This window comes from Staurois parvus, unplaced genomic scaffold, assembly GCF_062004578.1.
Source record: "Staurois parvus isolate SC_StPar_1 unplaced genomic scaffold, SC_StPar_1.0 ptg000154l, whole genome shotgun sequence".
In the NCBI taxonomy this organism is placed as follows: Eukaryota; Metazoa; Chordata; class Amphibia; order Anura; family Ranidae; genus Staurois; species Staurois parvus.
Genome location: NW_028317950.1, coordinates 7888771 through 7909090, shown reverse-complemented (window position 1 = coordinate 7909090; position 20320 = coordinate 7888771). Strand labels below are relative to the sequence as shown.

Sequence of the window (20320 nt, the reverse complement as noted above, 5' to 3'; positions counted from 1 at the left end):
TCCCCTGGTACCTTTTTTATAGGCTTTTTTGAGTGTAGGCAAGGACACAGGGGCCCCATGATCCCCTATTGCCCGGGGGCCCCATGAGTTGTCAGTCCGCCCCTAGGAAGGGGGTAATAGTGCCCGGTAGGCAAGTGGTTAAAAAAGGGTCCTGTACCTTTCTGGTGCGGATGCCATTGGAGCCATACAAAGTGTCTGGCTCATATCGCACGGCACAGACATGGTGTGACCCCGGGCTTAAGGGTATTGAATAGGGGATGTGCATTCAGATTGCAAAGTGTATGGCCAGCTAGAGAGTCGGCTTAGTAAGCAGGCAACTAGTGTTTTCTGATGAAAAGGTGAGCAGCGGCAGATTACGTTTCTTTTATTCCAGGATTTCTGAACTCCTTTGTGCTGTGAGTACACAAATATGCAACCTCTCAATGGCTGGGCCTTAACGCCGAGAGGCTGCATATTTGCGTATCAAAATGTAAACAAACTGTGCCTGGAGTACATGCTGTGTGCTACTTACTATCGAATCATGTGATCGCTGTGACAGCCAATCACGGCGTTCACATGATGATAAATCCTGTCCCGCCTCCAGGCTTTAGAATCCCCTTACAGGAGCAGGAGGCACCAGCGTAAATGGGTTCAAGTGGTTGTAAACCCCTACATATACCCAATGAAGTGATTGGCCTCAGGTGATACACAGAGATGAAATAAATCCTCCTACATACCTGTTTATCTGCAGTATTCTCTTCTCTACAGCAAGTCCAGAATTTATACAGCTTGTCTGAGAATTCAGAAAAAAGTGGGCAGAGAGCTGAAACCACACTCTGCAGAGCTCAGTGAGGAGAACTCTGACAGCTGATTGGAGGGAAGGGACACCCCCCCCCTCCACACAGCTCACAGGAACAGAGCTGAGGCTGTCAATTTGCTGGAGGTCCCTCCTCTGTCACCATTTTTTCTTGGTGGCAGGAAAACTGGTCAGAATTTATTCATGTTGATAGCAGGGGAAGGAGGCAGCAGAAAGAAATGACACTTAGTGCTCTGGATTGAGACAAATACACACTATAGAGGGATATGCTTTGTTCATATGTCTGAGGTTTACAACACTTTAAAGTGTAAGTTCGCCATTTCAGAAAAAAATGAAAAGGTGAATTAACACGATACACCCTCCCCTCTTCTCGCTCTTCTTCCTGCAGCACTTCTGGGACCGATCAGAGCGATTCAGATTGGTCAGCAACTGCACAGAGCATTGTTCGTTCACAGAATCCCTGCAGAAAGAAGATAGGGAATAGTGGGGATTTCAAATCCACGGACTGCTGAACCGCGCCATTAGGCTAGTCCAGTGGTGGGCAACCTTTTTTTTCAACTGAGCCAAATCTCGCCAAAACCATGATTGAAATTTATTTTGAGAGCCACATTTTTAAAACTGAAAATACATCTCCCATATAGTAATTCATCCCCCATAGTAATTCATCCCCCATATAGTAATTCATCCCCCATAGTGTAATTCATCCCCCATAGTGTAATTCATCCCCCATAGTGTAATTCATCCCCCATAGTAATTCATCCCCCATATAGTAATTCATCCCCCATATAGTAATTCATCCTCCATATAGTAATTCATCCCCCATAGTAATTCATCCCCCATATAGTAATTCATCCCCCATAGCAATTCATCCCCCGTATAGTATTTCATCCCTCGTATAGTATTTCATCCCCCGTATAGTATTTCATCCCCCGTATAGTATTTCATCCCCCATATAGTATTTCATCCCCCATATAGTATTTCATCCCTCATATAGTATTTCATCCCCCATATAGTAATTCATCCCTCATATAGTATTTCATCCCTCATATAGTATTTCATCCCCCCATATAGTATTTCATCCCTCATATAGTATTTCATCCCCCCATATAGTATTTCATCCCTCATATAGTATTTCATCCCTCATATAGTAATTCATCCCTCATATAGTATTTCATCCCCCCATATAGTAATTCATCCCTCATATAGTATTTCATCCCCCCATATAGTATTTCATCCCCCCATATAGTATTTCATCCCTCATATAGTAATTCATCCCTCATATAGTATTTCATCCCCCCATATAGTATTTCATCCCCCCATATAGTATTTCATCCCCCCATATAGTAATTCATCCCTCATATAGTATTTCATCCCTCATATAGTATTTCATCCCTCATATAGTATTTCATCCCCCATATAGTATTTCATCCCCCCATATAGTATTTCATCCCCTCATATAGTATTTCATCCCCCCATATAGTATTTCATCCCTCATACAGTAATTCATCCCTCATATAGTAATTCATCCCCCATATAGTATTTCATCCCTCATATAGTATTTCATCCCCCCATATAGTATTTCATCCCTCATATAGTAATTCATCCCCCCATATAGTATTTCATCCCCCCATATAGTATTTCATCCCTCATATAGTAATTCATCCCTGATATAGTAATTCATCCCTCATATAGTATTTCATCCCCCTATATAGTATTTCATCCCCCCATATAGTATTTCATCCCTCATAAAGTAATTCATCCCTCATATAATATTTCATCCCCCACAGTACTATTCCCCCCCCCCCCTTCTAGTAAGCCAAGTCCCCCGTGTCAATTCACTTACCTTTTGCGTTCCTCTCGCTGTCTTCCCGCGCCGTTCGGGTCTTCAGGGCGGACTGTGAGAGGAGCCTAGCTCCCCTCCCCTCACGTTCGGCACGCTGCCCCGCCTACACACATCCTGACAGCCACATCCGCAAGCCGGATTAAAAGGTCCGCGCGGACTTTTGGGGCTGCCAACCGAGAGGAGGCAGGGGAGCGGCCGACCGAGAGGAGGGAGGGGAGCAGGCGCCCGGCACACAGAAGAGCCGCATTAGACTGGGTAAAGAGCCGCATGTGGCTCGCGAGCCGCGGCTTGCCGACCACTGGGCTAGTCTATATTGCTGAAATTTCATAGCAGCAACTCAAAATGGTCCTCAGTAGTTTGTAGACACCCTGAAGATCAAAGTGAAAAATGATGGCTAGTCCATTTTCCTGAACTTGCTCAAAATGGTCCTCAGTAGTTTGTATGGCCCCCACATGCTTGTATGTATGCCTGACAACGTTGGGGTGTAAGCCGTGTACCGGGGTGGGCTCCCCAGGATACAGTGAAGTCACGAACGAGTAAAGCAACCCCAACACCAGCTTTTGCCACAACAGAATTTTACTTAGATGTGGCAAATAAACACAACCACAAATGCTGGGAACATACAATAAATGTACATACACCCAGCCCAAAGGCTGAGACCCTTGTGCTGCACAGCACGGCGCCTTCTGATGGATGAAGGTAGAAAGTGTAGTAATTTACCTACTGGCGGGCACAACTAAGCTGCCACACCTTACCTGTTATTACCCTAAAAGAGCAGGAATCAGTGTATGGGTGTACAGTATGGGCTAGCCTGCGGTGCAGCACAACAGCTTACAATCTTACACAAATCTACAGTATTCCCCCTCCCATAACTGGTCCTGTAGCCTGAGTATTCCTTCTGAGCAAAACACCAGTCTGGCTTGAGTTTGTAGGATTTTATCAGCTCTCCAATGTGAAATGTCACTTTAAGTTGTGGAGTCCTTCCAATAATCAGTAACAACACTTGCGGCCTGACACAAACAGAGACCCTAACTAACTATCGGCCTGGACACAGTCTCTGGGCGCCAACACTCAAATGAGGTGCGTGCACGATTTTACCAACCCGGGTCTGCTCCGCATCCGCATCCGCTGGCGACTCTGAACAGAACAAATGTTGCTTAGTTCCTCTGCTTTCATCAGCCTTCCTGACAGCAATCTCTGGTTAGTGAGGGACGCTTTCACACCTGGATGTCATCGGATTCCCAGCTCACACAGCCCCTTCATTCAGCATCGTCCAAAACATGGCTGCAGTCTCCTCTTCCTGTTCACTAAACTCCAACTCCGTGTGAAAACCTCACCTCTTCATGAATATACAAAGATCTATGCAGTCTGAGCCTGTGTTAGAAAAACAGTGACATCTTGAGGCTAAACCGCAGAAAGTCAGTCAAAACATTAATTTACTCCACACAATAATTTACTGCACACAAACAGTATTCAAACAATGAGAGCTGTTTCCCCATTTCAGGGGCATGCTCCTAATGAGACGACAGATGGTGTCCTGGGGTATTTCCTCCCAGATCTGGACCAGGGCATCACTGAGCTCCTGGACAGCCTGAGGTGTAACCTGGTGGCATCGGATGGACCAAAACATGATATCCCAGAGGTGTTCTATTGGATTTAGGTCAGGTGAGCATGGGGGCCATTCGATGGTATCAATTCCTTCATCCTCCAGGAACGGCCTGCATACTCTCGCCACATGAGGCCGGGCATTGTCATGCATCAGGAGGGACCCAGGACCCACTGCACCAGCGTAGGGTCTGACAATGGGTCCAAGGATTTCATCCCAATACCTAATAGCAGTCAAGGTGCCATTGTCTAGCCCAGCAATGGGCAAACTACGGCCCGGCGGACCTATTAATCCGGCCCGCGGAGCGTGGCAAACTGGCTGTCAGAATGTGTGTAGGCGGGGCAGCGTGATGAACGTGAGGGGAGCTAGGCTCCTCTCACAGTCCGCCCTGAAGACCGGAACGGCGCGGGAACACGGCGACAGGAACGCGCGGAGCAAAGGTAAGTGAATTGACACAGGGGGGACTTGGCTTACTACTTGGGGGGGAATAGTACTGTGGGGGATGAAATACTATATGAGGGATGAATTAATATGGGGGATGAATTAATATGGGGAATGAATTACTATAGGGGGGATGAATTACTATAGGGGGGATGAATTACTATGGGGGATGAATTACTATGGGGGATGAATTACTATATGGGGGATGAATTACTATGGGGGATGAATTACTATATGGGGGATGAATTACTATATGGGGGATGAATTACTATATGGGGGATGAATTACTATGGGGGATGAATTACTATATGGGGGATGAATTACTATTTGGGGATGAATTACTATATGGGGGATGAATTACTATAGGGGGGATGAATTACTATATGGGGGATGAATTACTATGGGGGATGAATTACTATATGGTGGATGAATTACTATATGGGGGATGAATTACTATGGGGGATGAATTACTATATGGGGGATGAATTACTATGGGGGATGAATTACTATATGGGGGATGAATTACTATGGGGGATGAATTACTATATGGGGGATTAATTACTATGCTTACTATGGAGGAATATTACTATACTTACTATGGATGACACATACACATCATTCATCTACTCTTGGTCCGGCCCCCGGGTCCAATATATGAACCCATTGCGGCCCTCAAGTCAAAAAGTTTGCCCAACCCTGGTCTAGCCTGTAGAGGTCTGTGTGACCCTCCATGGATATGCCTCCCCAGACCATCACTGACCCAACACCAAAATGTTCATGCTGAACAATGTTACAGGCAACAAAATGTTCTCCACGGCTTCTCCAGACCCTTTCACGTCTGTCTCATGTGCTCAGGGTGAACCTGCTCTCATCTGTGAAAAGCACAGGGCGCCAGTGGTGGACCTGCCAATTCTGGTGTTCAATGGCAAATGCCAATTGAGTTCTTTGGTGCCAGTGGATTTTGAATTCAGTCATCCATTGCTTTGTTTTCTATCAGTGTGATCATATGTACATTGAAGGGTTGCATGCCTATATTTGCCTTCTGATTGATAATCTGACAGTCCTAAATTGAAGAGCTATTAAAGTGGTTATAAACCCTTACATATATCCAGTGAAGTGACTGGCCTCAGGTGATACACAGAGATGAGACTAATCCTCCTACATAAGTTGTACCTGTTTATCGGCAGTCTTCTCTTTTGTTCAAAGCACTGAATTTTTAAAGCTTGTCTGAGAGTTCAGAAAAATGGGGGAGAGCTGAGATTACACTCCTCAAAGCTCAGTGCGGAGAGCTCTTCGAGCTGATTGGAGGGAAGAGACACACTCCCCTCCACACAGCTCACAGGAACAGAGCTGAGGCTGTCAATCTGTTGGAGGCCCCTCCCCTGTCACCTTTTTTCTCTTGGTGTCAGAAAAACTTGTCAGAAGTGATTCATGTTGATAACAGAGGAACAAAGCAGCAGACAGATATGACACTTAGTGCTCTTACTTGCGACAAGTACACACTATAGAGGGATAAGCTATGTTCACATTTCATGGTTGAGGTTTACAAGCACTTTAAGGCTATTACAGTCACTACGCTTACTGCATGGCTCTGCAAGGGTGCTAACAAATCCTCATATAGATAAGGCAAGAATCCTCTATAAGAGAATTATACCATTGAGAAGCATCTCCAGCGCTCCAGGAATCAATTGCCAAAGGAAGGCCAGAGGACCAGAGCAAATGGTAGCCTATGGATAACATGTCGGGGATGCAGCCCTCCTCAGATGGGGAAATCCACAACTGGAAAAGAGCAAACAGGTGGCGCAAACACCTAGTACATTATCCGCGGTGTATTCAAAATACATAAAAGACAAAAACATACTCACAAATGTAGCATGTGTATGACAATGGAGATGGCCACAACAATGGGCATGGTGTCAGTGCGGTCGGGTTCTGATGCGTTTCGGCGACAAATCTCTTTCCTCAGAGCTTGTTGAAGCTTGTCATTTTGAATAAACCGTGGATAATGCACTAGGTGTTGCATCACTTGTTTGCTCTTTTCCATTGAGAAAGATGGTTTTTATTTTGTATAAGAACTACAATCATCTGCAATTACTTGTCATTCTGCTTATCAATGTTCTGGACTCAGGAGCTGTATGGTGAGATGTAGTATTGGGGAACTCTGATCATACCCACCTTTGCAAACATGTAAGGGGGAGGGGGTACCCCTTTAATGTGTAGTCCCTAGCAGACAAGGCAAATATTCTTCTGGTCTCCTGCCTTCCCCATTGCTATGTGTGTCTGGGAAGGGGCCTGTCTAAGGTCTGAGATGAAGCAGTCATGTAGAAGCAGTAATGTTGGAGCGATCCTCTCTGACGGGAGGATACTGGAAGGCCTAGAGCAGTGGTACTCAACCTTCCTAATGCCGCGACCCTTTAATACAGTTCCTCATGTTGTGGTGACCCCCAACCATAAAATTATTTATCCAGTAATTATAATTCATGAAGTGTCGTTTTACCTCCAATACTGCTGCTTTCAACACAGTAGCTGCTTTTAACAGAGTAGCTGCTTTCAACACAGCAGCTGCTTTCTACACAGTAGCTGCTCTTTACACATCAGAAATATGTGTTTTCCGATGGTCTTAGCGACCCCTGTGAAAGGGTTGTTCGACCCCCAAAGGGGTCGCGACCCACAGGTTAAGAACCACTGGCCTAGAGGCTGAGGGTACAGCACCATAACCAAAACTGTTTTTATTGCAACCAGGTGAGCACCATAGCACACCCTCTTAGTTTGTAACCAATGGGACTTTCATAAAACATTACTGACCAAATACTAGTCGTTATGTCATGTGGTTTGGAAGTGTTTGGGAGTATAATGTTCACTTCACATTGGAATGTTCAGAGATGCTCTATGGAACGTTTAGTAAAGTTCCTAAAAACCACTGTAGTGCCTCATTACAGAGCACAGGCGAATGTATGTTATAACAAGTGACATTGCTATGGAGAAAGTTGTGTGCCTATTGGAGGTGAGGACCACAACCAACACCTGGGGAGAGTTTAGCAGCTGGCTCAGGTTGGGAGCTGGTGGTAGGGTTGCCAGCTCATCTCTTTAAAACCGATATTAATTACACAGGTTCTGTAGCTGAATAAGCTGGTAATTAAAGTCATTTAGTGCCTTATCTGCATTACGTTAGCCTCAGAACCCGTGTAATTAAAGGGATGAGGTGGCAACCCTAGCTTGTGGTGTTCCGGAGATGGAGGGATCATCAGTGGCCAAGCAAGGTCACCAGGCACACTCACAGCATACTTGGGTTACCACTCCATGGCCCTCAAATGGGACCTGCTTAGGGACTTTGACTGGAACTACTGCCGAAATCAAGGCCTTGAAAATGTAGAAGTATTGACCTTACACCTAGGAATTTCTAGAACCTGTTCAAGCATATGAAGCCAGTGGGGTGGGGTTTGAGCCATGGTGCTTCATCCTTGCAAAGCGACACCTGAGCTGGGAACTGGCCTAACAACCTATCCCCTGGGTGGCCTGTCATTCAAATTGATTACAGTTACGGATCCATTGCATGGTGATTCATACCGGTGAACTCTGATTACATTGACCTTGACCTGCCACCTTTTAGGGCATTTGTAAGGGTATGTTTACACCATGTTCGTTGAACTGCATTGATCTGCGTTTATATGCAATTCATAAACAACACACAAAAAGCATGTTAATGTGAGTCAACCCAACATATCTATCATATTAATAGGAAAAAAAAGATGTTAGAATTTTGACCTGTGACTTGGCCTGTACAAAAAAAAATGCATATAAAATGCTGCAAAAAATACCAAATATATATAGAAATGCTTCTCTATCTATCTATCTATCTATCTATCTATCTATCGCATCTGTAGAAGTGTGGCTGGATATTTTTAATGGTTTATAATACTTTTATGGGTTTGTGTACTTTTACATTTATTATAAGTAATAAAGATTTTTTTTAATTTTTTAAAAATAAATGTGTTATAAATGGGCCGAATTGCGAACGAATGTTCTTTAGAAAATCGGAAATTTCTTGCATTTTGTAATCTGATGGTGCCACCATTGATTTCGAAATTTAACCAACCAAGCCTTCAATTTCACCTCGTGTTGCTACAGAAAAGAATTTTCGTGGCAAAGAATTTTCTTTTCTTTCCAGGTCACAGCTTATGCTTGTTTCTTTTTTTGTTTATATTTCTCGCATGATTCTCCCATCATTGATTGGAAATTTGTTTGTTTTTAAAAAAATTTCCAACATGATAAATCACTCAGATTCGATGATCACATGAAAATCGGCTGTTTCTGTGACCCACTAATGATGCGAAATTCAAACGAAAATTCTTAGAAAAGAAGGCCGGCTTAAGATTTCATGAGTCTTTCCCAGATGCAGTTTCTTCTTTTATACTTTACTGTTCCACTGGGGAGATTTCCCTTCACTTCCTGCCCTGTAGACACAACAGTAAATGAGATTAAATTTTGCAGGCCATAGACGGGGAGAAAACCGGCCGGTTTTTTTTTAGAAAAATGAAAAATCGGACTTTCAGTCGGCCGTCGTTACCACCATTGGTACAAAAAAGTCGGCTGATTTTCGTGCCGTCTACGGCCGGCAAATATAATAGCGGTGTCCCTGCAGAGAGCTCCGCTATTATATTTGACAGAAGAAATAGAATATGAAAAAGAGAAAGAAGAAATAGAATATGAAGAAGAAGAAGAAGAAAGAAAAAACAGAATATGAATAAGAAGAAGAAAAAAAGAAAAAATAGAATATGAATAAGAAGAAAAAGTTGCAACATTGTATCTATTTGTATTCATTTTGGATACAGATGTTTCTATTCGCATACAAATAGATACAATGTTGCTATACTTTTAAATGTCAAATATAATATCCGACTGAAATTCTTTTTTTCTTCTTCTTATTCATATTCTATTTCTTCTTTTCTTCTTTTCCTTCTTCTTGCCAGTCACTGCTCATGTGCATTTTTTAAAATCGGTAAAAAGATCGATTTGTCCATCATTGCCGCGAAAATCGACTGAACGACAAAATTGGCCGATTTTTTTTCCAACATGACCGACAAAAAAAAAGTGTCAAAATCACAAAAAATGGCCGACCAATTACCCCACTAACGATCCGAAAAAACGGCCGGTTTTCTCCCCGTCTATGGCCTGCATTTGTCCAAAGTGATGGGGGAATCTTCCCCCACTAAAGTCTGGTTCATACCATGCACACATCTGAATCGCACAGGAACGTATTGTGCGTTCCTATACGATTCAAACCACATGGAAAACGCGCTACATTTGCAATCTGCAGTAGGGATCAATAAAAAGTTAACAACACCCCAAAAGTAGGTCACAAAGGCAGTGCGTTTGCTCGCACCTGCCCACGCCGGATCATATGGTACTTTTGTACCATGCGATCTGGTTGCAGCACGTTTAAAAAGTAGTGCATGCAATACTTTAGGTGCAGTGTGATTTTAGCCCATTCAAAATGAATGCTGAAACCGCACCTGCAGAAAATTGCATGTGAAGGAACACACGTGGCATGGTGTGAACTGGTCCTAAGAGAGTTGTCACCAAAACAGATGACCCCACTGGAAAATTGTCCCTTGGCTTCTGTTTTAATGACAATCCGTAAAATGTTGGATTCCCTCACTTTGTCCCAGTGACAATGGTCACCAGAGGGTGATCTTTTCAGCAGGCAGTAAAAACTTGACAGGGGTTTTAGCCCATCTCTACTCTATCCAAAATGTAAAAAAATAGTTTTGACTTTGGATACAACTTAACTCTCTAACATACATCATAAAATCTGTGGAGTGACCAGTTATCACTGTTTCCAATGAAGAAATAATGTTCCTGGCATAGCCAACTCTCTGCCTGAAAGCACGTGGACAGGGAATGGAAAATAAAATAGCTGAATAAATAACAGAACAAACATAGAGACCAGACACTATCCCTTCATCTGCAATAATAAGGGATTCAGAAAAACACGGGACAATTTTTTTTTAACTATTGCTGACCGTACAGAAAGAGACAAGTCTGCCAACTGCCATATCATAAAACCAACTGGCCTCATATATAACACCCCGGTCACACTGGGTGCGATTTGGCATGCGATTTGCAAATCACATGCCAAGTCGCACCCTATTGTCCGCAATTACAGCGGTCAAATCAGTACGGTTCTGACTTGGTCGGAGCCGCACCGATTTCTAAAGTAGTACATTCACTACTTTTCCTGCGATTTGTATATCAAATTTCGTCATAAATTTAGGCCAAAATGTATTTTGTGACATGTCTTTGCTTAAAAAAATCCCAATACGTGTAAATTAACTTATTTATGTGAAAGTTATACCGTTTACAAATGGTGGTATAGATGCTGGGATTTTTTTTTTTTTACTAGTAATGATGGCGATCAGCGACTTATAGCGAGACTGCGGCGGGCATTCTGACACTGGGGGGAACTGACTTGGTGTCACCCTCATCCCTAGTGGCACCAATACAATGATCAGTGCTAATAAAAAGCACTGACACTGTAGTAATGGCACTGGGCAGGAAGGGGTTAACATCTGGGGTGATCATAGGGTTAACTGTGTGCTGCATTGATACTGGAATTTTTTTTTTTTTCACTAGCAATGGTGGCAATCAGCAACTTATAGCGGGACTGTGGTGGGCATTCTGACACTTGAGGGAACTGACTTGGTGTCAGCCACATCCCCATTGACACCAATACAGTGATCAGTGCTAATAAAAAGCACTGACACTGTAGTCATGGCACTGGGCAGGAAGGGGTTAACATCTGGGGTGATCATAGGGTTAACTGTGTGCTGCATTGATACTGGAATTTTTTTTTTTTCACTAGCAATGGTGGCAATCAGCAACTTATAGCGGGACTGTGGTGGGCATTCTGACACTTGAGGGAACTGACTTGGTGTCAGCCACATCCCCATTGACACCAATACAGTGATCAGTGCTAATAAAAAGCACTGACACTGTACTAATGGCACTGGGCAGGAAGGGGTTAACATGTAGGGCGATCAAAGGGTTAACTGTGTGCTGTGTGTGTTTTACTATGAGGCTGTGTCTGTGCTTTCCGCTGTAAGCACACTGCTTTTTATGGCTCTGCCATGCAGATGCAGAGCCATACAAAGAAGTGTGCTGGAGATGACGGGAGAAAACTGTATTATGTACATACAGTTCTCTCCCCCATGGGAATACTCGGCGATCATCGGGTGACGTCAAGTAATCACCTGCCGGGACCTGGTGATTGGCAGCCAAGGAATGGCTGTGCGGGTAGGGCCTTCACGTGGCTGGCACATGCCCCCTACTTGGAAATGCAAAATCACATATGTACTGAATATACTGTATATATGTGTGATTTTGCTCACCCCTGTCACCCTGTAGAATTATTTCTGCTATAGGGCGTGGGAAAGTGGTTAAAGTTATAATCAAAACAGTTTCTTTATCTGCAAATTTTCTTTTGTGTTATGGCCTGAGTTGATGGGCTTTGGTTCACATAGAGTCTATGGCAATGCAAATCCCACTTGAAGCAGGTCAGCTCCAATTCAGGAATAGAGATGAGCTCATGCATCCTCCAAACTCATCGATAGCCAAATTCTGAGCGCTTGCTCTTTTTTTCACTCCAAGATATTCCTGCCCACCTCTTTATTGACATGGGTTGTGGCACAAGAATGAACTAGCCTACAGCTTATTGGCGTAAGAAATGAAAGTTTGGAAGTTCAGCTACAGATAAGTTCAGAGGACACCAAAGCTCATCTCTAGTCAAGAGGATTGCAAGACAAAAGTCCCTGTCATTGAAATATGAATGATCTCAGTAGTGCCTCATACTGATGTCACCAACACAAACCCATCAACACTTCAAAAGTCTAGTAAATCAGAAGCAAATGTTACTCTTTAACACCCATACTGATGTTCTACTTTGTTCAGAAAACTCTCGAGGTTAGCTGACATTTTAGACTATAGGAGATTATTGTGTCATACAAAAAATAGTCCATCAAAAAATTCAGATAAAGGAAAAGTCCTTAGAGGCTGTGATGAAACGAAGGAAATCCAAGGACAGTTGTTGAGTCACCAACCACTCATACGAAAAGGCTTACCAGAAAGGCATGACCCCCTGTTAAGAGTGGTCAATCGGGCTTTGTTGTAAACAACCCAGAAAGCTGGACAACCGGATCCTCCTCCAGATCACCAAGAGGACAGGTAAAGATCCTCCAAGCAATGAACCCTAATTAGGGTAACTACACCACTCCGGATAAGGTTTAGTTACCCTAATTAGGGTCCATTCCTTGGAGGATCTTTACTTGTTCTCTTGGTGATCTGGAGGAGGATCCGGTTGTCCAGCTTTCTGGGTTGTTTACAACAAAGTGCGATTGACCACTCTTAACAGGGGGTCATGCCTTTCTGGTAAGCCTTTCCTATGAGTGGTTGGTGACAACAACTGTTCCTGGATTTGCTTTGTTTCATCATAGCCTCTGGGGACTTTTTCTTTATCAGAATTTTTTGATGAACTATTTTTTGTATGACGCATTTTTCACTTTTTTTTTCACTAATCATTTGTCACTTTATTAAGCGCTGCACTTTATGTATATATTGTTTACTGCCTGGTATCAGGGTTTTTAGTGTTCAGCTGCTATATGTTTACACTTTATCATTTATTAGAATTTTCTTAAGCGCAGGTTTATATATATATATTGTATAGGAGATTATTAGTAATGCCACTATTGCTGAACTGTACTTCTAAAAAACTAAACGCATGACTGTCATTGAATAGAAAGGCTTCAATACTTTCTGAGTCATTGGCTTAGAAGAAGTATGCAGATAAATACCCGGGACTTTATTCTGAACAAGCTGCATCCTTGTTCCAGTAATTGGAGTAAGAGACAACCAGGCCACCAGCGTTTTCATAAGGTGGTCAGAAATGACAACCTTTGTCCCATCTTCATACTAACAGTTGGCAGTAGAGTGGTTTTGAGATTAGACAAGAAGTTGACTCTTCCTAGGAAAATGTCTCCCCAGAATAATAACTATTTATCTGTGAAATAAGAACCTGGAGAAGAGTCAGTCACAATCGGCTAAAAAGTTCAAATCAGGACTGGGAATAGTTATAAGAGGCGAATCATGTGGCGATAATGCTGCCCTCCATGACAGTTCGAACGTTGCGCACCATGAAATCTAATAAGTGCATGAAGTACTGGGTCAGTGAATGGTGTCCATGTGACATTCAGCCTGCTACATGTGTGTGACATTCAGATCTAGCGTGAGAATTCTGGAGGTGAAGTGCTAATGACTGACTCAATGACTTGGTGTTTTGTGTCTTGCAGGATGGACAAGATCTTGAGCCACTGTAGGGAATATTAACAGCTATTTTCCATCTGGCCAAACACCTCAGGTGATCTATTTAACTCATGTGAACAATTTGATCTGGGCAATGTATTCAAAGAGGACAAATGGTATACCTTGCTTAGTGCTCCACCCATCCCCACCCCCTCTTTAAACTGTGGGTACGGCCAAATGCCATTTTTCTAATAGGGGCTAAAGCAGCATCTAAGTCCCCGTTCACACTTGAACCTGACTATGTTCAACATATAGAATCTCATTTTTTCTTACTGTCCTTGTTCCCACTTGTACACTAAGTTGTCCTCTACTCACATGGTGCCGGGACCAGCCCGGAATACCAAACTGTCATTCGCTGTGTCCTTTGGACACAGCAGGAGATAGATCACCCTCCTAGAGGAGCATGACTGGGAGGACGTCATATGATGTTCTCCTGGATCTTGGAAGCTCCCACTTGGCTTGCAATTGACAATAGGCCGGTTGAGAAGCGGTTAACTATACTCCTCAGGATAACTCTCTTCTGAACTAGCAATAGGTGAACAAACCACTCAGGGACTCATAGGAGCAGCACTGGATCAATCCCAAGTCAGCAACACTGGAGCAGGGGCTTAAAGGGTTAAAGTAACAACAGTCAATAGGATCTCTCTCTCTCAGGCCTATACAAACAATGTCCCCATGTACTTGGATGCCTCTGTCCAATACCAACCAGATACTTCTGTGAGCCTACAGGCCAGATCCTCAGTGAACCACTTTTAGCTTAACCACTTCCTGTCCAGCCCATGTACATAAACAGCCGGATGGGAGCATTGCAGGAGCGGGTGGCCGTTTATAAATGTCCTCCCGCTACCCTGACTGTGCGCGCTCCCTGTGTGAGGTCCCGCTTCATGTGATCACTGATTGGCCAATCAATGATCACATGAATAGTAGTAAGCAAGATGTTACTTCTAACGTCATTGCTTACTACTTGTGAAATCTGTAAATGATCACAGAGATCTCATGGTACAGGGCTATTCATCACAGTCTTGTACCATGTGACAAGCTGTGGCAAATCACAGCTTGCACAGTATTTCTCAATGGCTGCAAGAATGCAGCCAGAGAAAGAGAAATTATTGCTTTTAAAGCCTTTATGGGTGTAAAAGCAAACAGTGTAAAAAATAAAAAAAATCTTCATTAGCCCCCACAAGTAGTACAGCGTCACTATGGTGACAGTATGTAAAAAAAAAATTAAATCATAATATTAAAAAAAAATAAAAATGTAAAAAACATTTTTTTTAATTATAATTTTTGGTTAACTAATTTGGGTTATTTTTTTTCTTTTACTAAAAAGATAGCTGAATACATTTTGGGCAATATTTATAAAGAAAGATTATTTATTTACAAAATTTTATAAGAAAAACACTTTTTTTTCAAAATGTTTGGAGTTTTCATTTATATAGCAAAAAAATTAAAATCCCAGTTGTGAATAAATACCACCAGAATAAAGTTTTATCTGTCTCAAATTATCAATTCAAAGTGCGATAGCGCTGAAAATTGGCCTGGACAAGAAGGGGGTGAAAGTGAAAGTGTCCAGAGTTTAAGTGGTTAAGTCCAACTCCTCTCAGAAAGTAGCCCCCCCCCCAGCTCTTCCTGAGCTGGGACCTCGATGAGCTCCTGCAGACTACAGCTAATCTGCCCAGAATGGCAGCAGCCCCCCAGACTGGGTCTTCTCCTCCAGAACAAGAATTTTGCTGTTCCAGGCCTCAGACTATTTATGCAACTCTTCAGCCACCTACTGGGCATTCCCTCCCTTAGGGATTGGCTAACACAACATTCTATTTACATATTCAGGTCCAGGGTCTGCCTCTTCCAGCCCACTACATTCAAGAATCCACTAGAAGGCAGAGGAAAGTAGGTGAGCCTATAGCCAGCAAGACCTAGAGCAGCATATTGTAGGAGGGTGCTACACGGACAAACCAGAGAATTTTGAGCTAACACTTTACAGTAGGAGACAATACTTTGTTGATCATTGTCAAGGATGCTGAATTATCTCCTGTTCTGTGCCCTATTTGTAGCATCCATGACTTGGATACCTTTAATAACTGTATTTTCCTAAACATTTGATATATGCGAACCCTAGAGGAATTTATGGATTATGTCCATAATAATCCATGGATCATTGGATTATGTCTCTTTTGTGTTGCTGCATTGACTGATTGTAATGCTGTACTGTACATTTCCTGTTCATTTCATTGTAATGACCTATATTTTTTGTACTTGTCAAAAAACTTTAAATAAAGAATGCATAAAAAAGGTCTAGGGGAGGAAGAATTCGATAACATTTTAGGGGAACAACTGTGATCACCATACGTTGTGCTGTATGTCAGCCTGCACTGCATTAGGCGAGGCCATTCATTTCGAGCTGGAAACACAAAAACAGACGAAAAAACGGACATGCAGTATTTTTTATCAGACACAGCTGCAACGTATGTGTGTTGGAGCTAGGATGGGGTGCTACTCAAAATAAATAATACACAACCTAAAAATGTAAGTAACGTGCATTTGTGGTTAATTGAGCATTCTGCATCCCAGAAACGTGTGTTCAGCGACAAATAAAAGATCGCTTTTTTTCACAATTTATTCAGGGCTAAAACACTACGCTGTGGAATTATAATACATTGTGATAACATGCGCATTATTGCCATGCAAGTTAATGCACCTTATGCGCATTAGCACCATTCATTTTCTCTGGCACCTTGTTAGAATTAGTACCGTTAGCCGTGGACCACCTATCTCGAGATTGGTCTTAAGCGCTTGGGTTGGAACTGGCCTAATGCGTGATGGCAAGAATGGCACCGATATTCATTCCTGGGAATCATGTGATCTGGCTGATAGTAACCAATAGGATGATGACCAGCGTGGATATAAATGTGTACTTTGAAAAGAGCCTTTTTATTTTCAGTTGCAGCCAATGTATTAACCCAATGTGCCTGTGACACACTACCATGCATTTTGGTGTATTACATCTGAAAAAAATACTGCATGTGTGATTGTTTTTTTTTTTGTCCTAATGCATTGACAGCCCATTAATTTGAATAGGCTTCCTTCGTGCAATGCGTATTATTCTTATACAGGATTTATATAGTGTCAACAGTTTGCACAGCGCTTTACAAAATGAAGGTATACATTACAGTTACAATACAATTTGGTAGAAGAGGAAACAGAGGGCCCGGCTCGTTACAGCTTACAATCTAAGAGGAAGAGTTGAGTGATACAAAAGGTAATAGCTGTGGGGGGATGAGCTGATGGATGAAATAAATGTCGGTTTACTAGGTAGAAGCAGGATAGGCTTCTTTAAAGAGAAAGGTTTTCAGGGATCGTCTGAAGGTGGATAAATTAGGAGACAGCCGGACAGACTGGGGTAGGGAGTTCCATAGGATGGGAGAAGCTCGGGAGAAGTCCTGGGGGCAAGCATGGGAGGGAGGTGATATGGGAACTAGAGAGCAGAAGGTCTTGGAAGGATCGAAGAGAGCAGTTTGGTTGATATTTTGAGACCAGGTTGGTGATGTAGCTGGGGGCAGAGTTGTGGATGGCTTTGTAAGTTGTTGTTAGTATTTTTAATTCTATTTGTTGGGAGAGTGGAAGCCAGTGGAGGGATTGGCAGGGAGGGGTAGCAGATACTGATATTAATGCATTTTCACATAGGGCCTGATTTAGAATGTGTTAGCACACTTCATATTCGGGGGGGCTTATACACAGAGTTGGTTTCCTCAGTGACAGTCACACATTTTTAAAATGCATGACACAACATCATTCTGAGGTCACACATGCACGCGCACATGCAGTCATAGCATTCCATGTGTGGTTCGCTTGAGCCACCAAAGTTCATTTTTAAAAATGATACAATATACCAGTCTAGAGTAAAAATGTTAACAGATGGTGGCTGGCAAAATATTACTTCCCAAGATACATTTAATAAAAGAAAGTTATTTTAATGATACATGTTTTTATTTTATTATTATTTATTTTTATTATTTTATTTTTATTAATTTTTTAATATTGTTTTATATAATTTTTGTATAGAGGGGGGCCCTTCTGTCACGGGAGCACAGCACAGTTACCCCTTTTGCCCCCTTATAAATCCGACACTGCGTTCTTGCATGTGCAAACACAAAGCACAGGAATTGACAGGCCTGAATGGGTCTTTTTCATGCTACCATCAGCTGGGGGCTAAGGTGTGCCCTTACTGGGAATGTTCACCTTCACAGTGAAGAGCAAATTGGAGTCCTGTGGGGACCTGCTTTTTCTCAGTTTATTTTGCTAGTATTCGTTATGAATAATAATAATTTACATTTGGCTGATAATCTGTACGTGATTACCATGTGAATAATTATGCAAACAGAAGTTTATTTCTCGCGTCTGTACATGGGTGTGATCCGTAGTACTCGCTCAGGTACTTTCACATATAAGCCATTAATCTTCACCGATCAAAGCCACAGGCATGACTCACACACATGGCCTCTGAGTTTGTTTCACATGGATGATGCGTGCTGGTAGAGTAGGTTATTGTAGCTTGCAGCAGCAGTACCTCCTTCGCATTTGGAGAGTTATGAATGGGCACAATCACTTGACAATTGCATGGGGAGAGTGTCTATATCAATAACTTTGATAACTAGATTTCAATAGGCAACATCATGGAGGCGATGGATGAGTAAACAGGTTATACGTCTGGACTGCAGATGAAAGGATCAGAACTGTTGGTGGACAGACAATGTCGATTAGAACTGTGGATCAGTAGACCATATCTTTGGATAGGTTGATCAGAATACTGGGTCAGTAGATCATATCTTTGGATGGGTTGATCAGAATGCTGGGTCAGTAGATCATATCGTTTGATAGGTTGATCAGAATGCTGGGTCAGTAGATCATATCTTTGGATGGGTTAATCAGAATGCTGGGTCAGTATATCATGTCTTTGGATGGGTTGATCTGAATGCTGGGTCAGTAGATCATATCTTTGGATGGGTTGATCAGAATGCTGGGTCAGTAGATCATTTCTTTGGATGGGTTAATCAGAATGCTGGGTCAGTAAATCATGTCTTTGGATGGGTTGATCTGAATGCTGGGTCAGTAGATCATATCTTTGGATAGGTTGATCAGAATGCTGGGTCAGTAGATCATATCTTTTGGATGGGTTGATCAGAATGATGGGTCAGTAAATCATGTCTTTGGATAGGTTGATCAGAATGCTGGGTCAGTAGATCATATCTTTGGATGGGTTGATCAGAATGCTGGGTCAGTAGATCATGTCTTTGGATGGGTTGATCAGAATGCTGGATCAGTAGATCATATCTTTGGATGGGTTGATCAGAATGCTGGGTCAGTAGCTCATATCTTTGGATGGGTTGATCAGAATGCTGGGTCAGTAGATCATATCTTTGGATGGGTCGATCAGAATGCTGGGTCAGTAGATCATATCTTTGGATGGGTTGATCAGAATGCTGGGTCAGTAGATCATGTCTTTGGATGGGTCGATCAGAATGCTGGGTCAGTAGATCATATCTTTGGATGGGTTAATCAGAATGCTGGGTCAGTAGCTCATATCTTTGGATGGGTTGATCAGAATGCTGGGTCAGTAGATCATGTCTTTGGATGGGTTAGTCAGAATGCTGGGTCAGTAGATCATATCTTTGGATGGGTTGATCAGAATGCTGGGTCAGTAGATCATGTCTTTGGATGGGTTGATCAGAATGCTGGGTCAGTAGATCATATCTTTGGATGGGTTGATCAGAATGCTGGGTCAGTAGATCATGTCTTTGAATGGGTTGGTCAGAACTGTGGGTCAAATATAGCATATGTTTGGATAAGTGGATCAGTCTTTACATAAGTGAAGCTAAACTGGGTTTGACACATCATGTCGCTGGATTAAACTGTAATCAGTCAAGCCATCACAAGGGAATCAGAACTGTAAGTATACAGAACACCTTCTTGGCTGAATGGATCAGAATTGTGCGTCAATAGATCAAGACTTTGTATACGCTTACTAGAACTGTGGGCTGATGGATCAAGTCTTTGGATTTGTGGCTCATAACTGTGGATTGATAGATTGTGTCTCAGAATATCAGTTCATAAATGTGTTGAATGGTGATCAAAACAAGATAATATATACCCCATCACTTTTATAGACTTTAAAGTAATCAGCTTTGTGCAAGTAATATAAGGTTTCAAGCGTATAAACACATCCAGTGCAAACATGGATAAAAACATAAATGTTTTATTGATTTATTTCCATAGAAACACAAAA

At 42.4% G+C, this 20320-nt stretch overlaps 1 protein-coding gene across 4 annotated transcripts in view; it reads left to right on the top strand.

Annotated features, from left to right (window-relative positions):
* Positions 1–20320, top strand: part of SLC38A5 (solute carrier family 38 member 5) — a 147759-nt gene that overhangs the window by 51582 nt on the left and 75857 nt on the right. For 2 of the 4 annotated variants that reach the window (XM_089675010.1, XM_089675009.1), the window contains exon 2: positions 14028–14095. The exons of the other annotated variants lie outside the window; for them this stretch is intronic. The gene's annotated coding sequence lies outside the window, so the exon portion shown is untranslated. The remainder of the gene's footprint in view (positions 1–14027; positions 14096–20320) is intronic. 4 annotated transcript variants of the gene reach the window in all.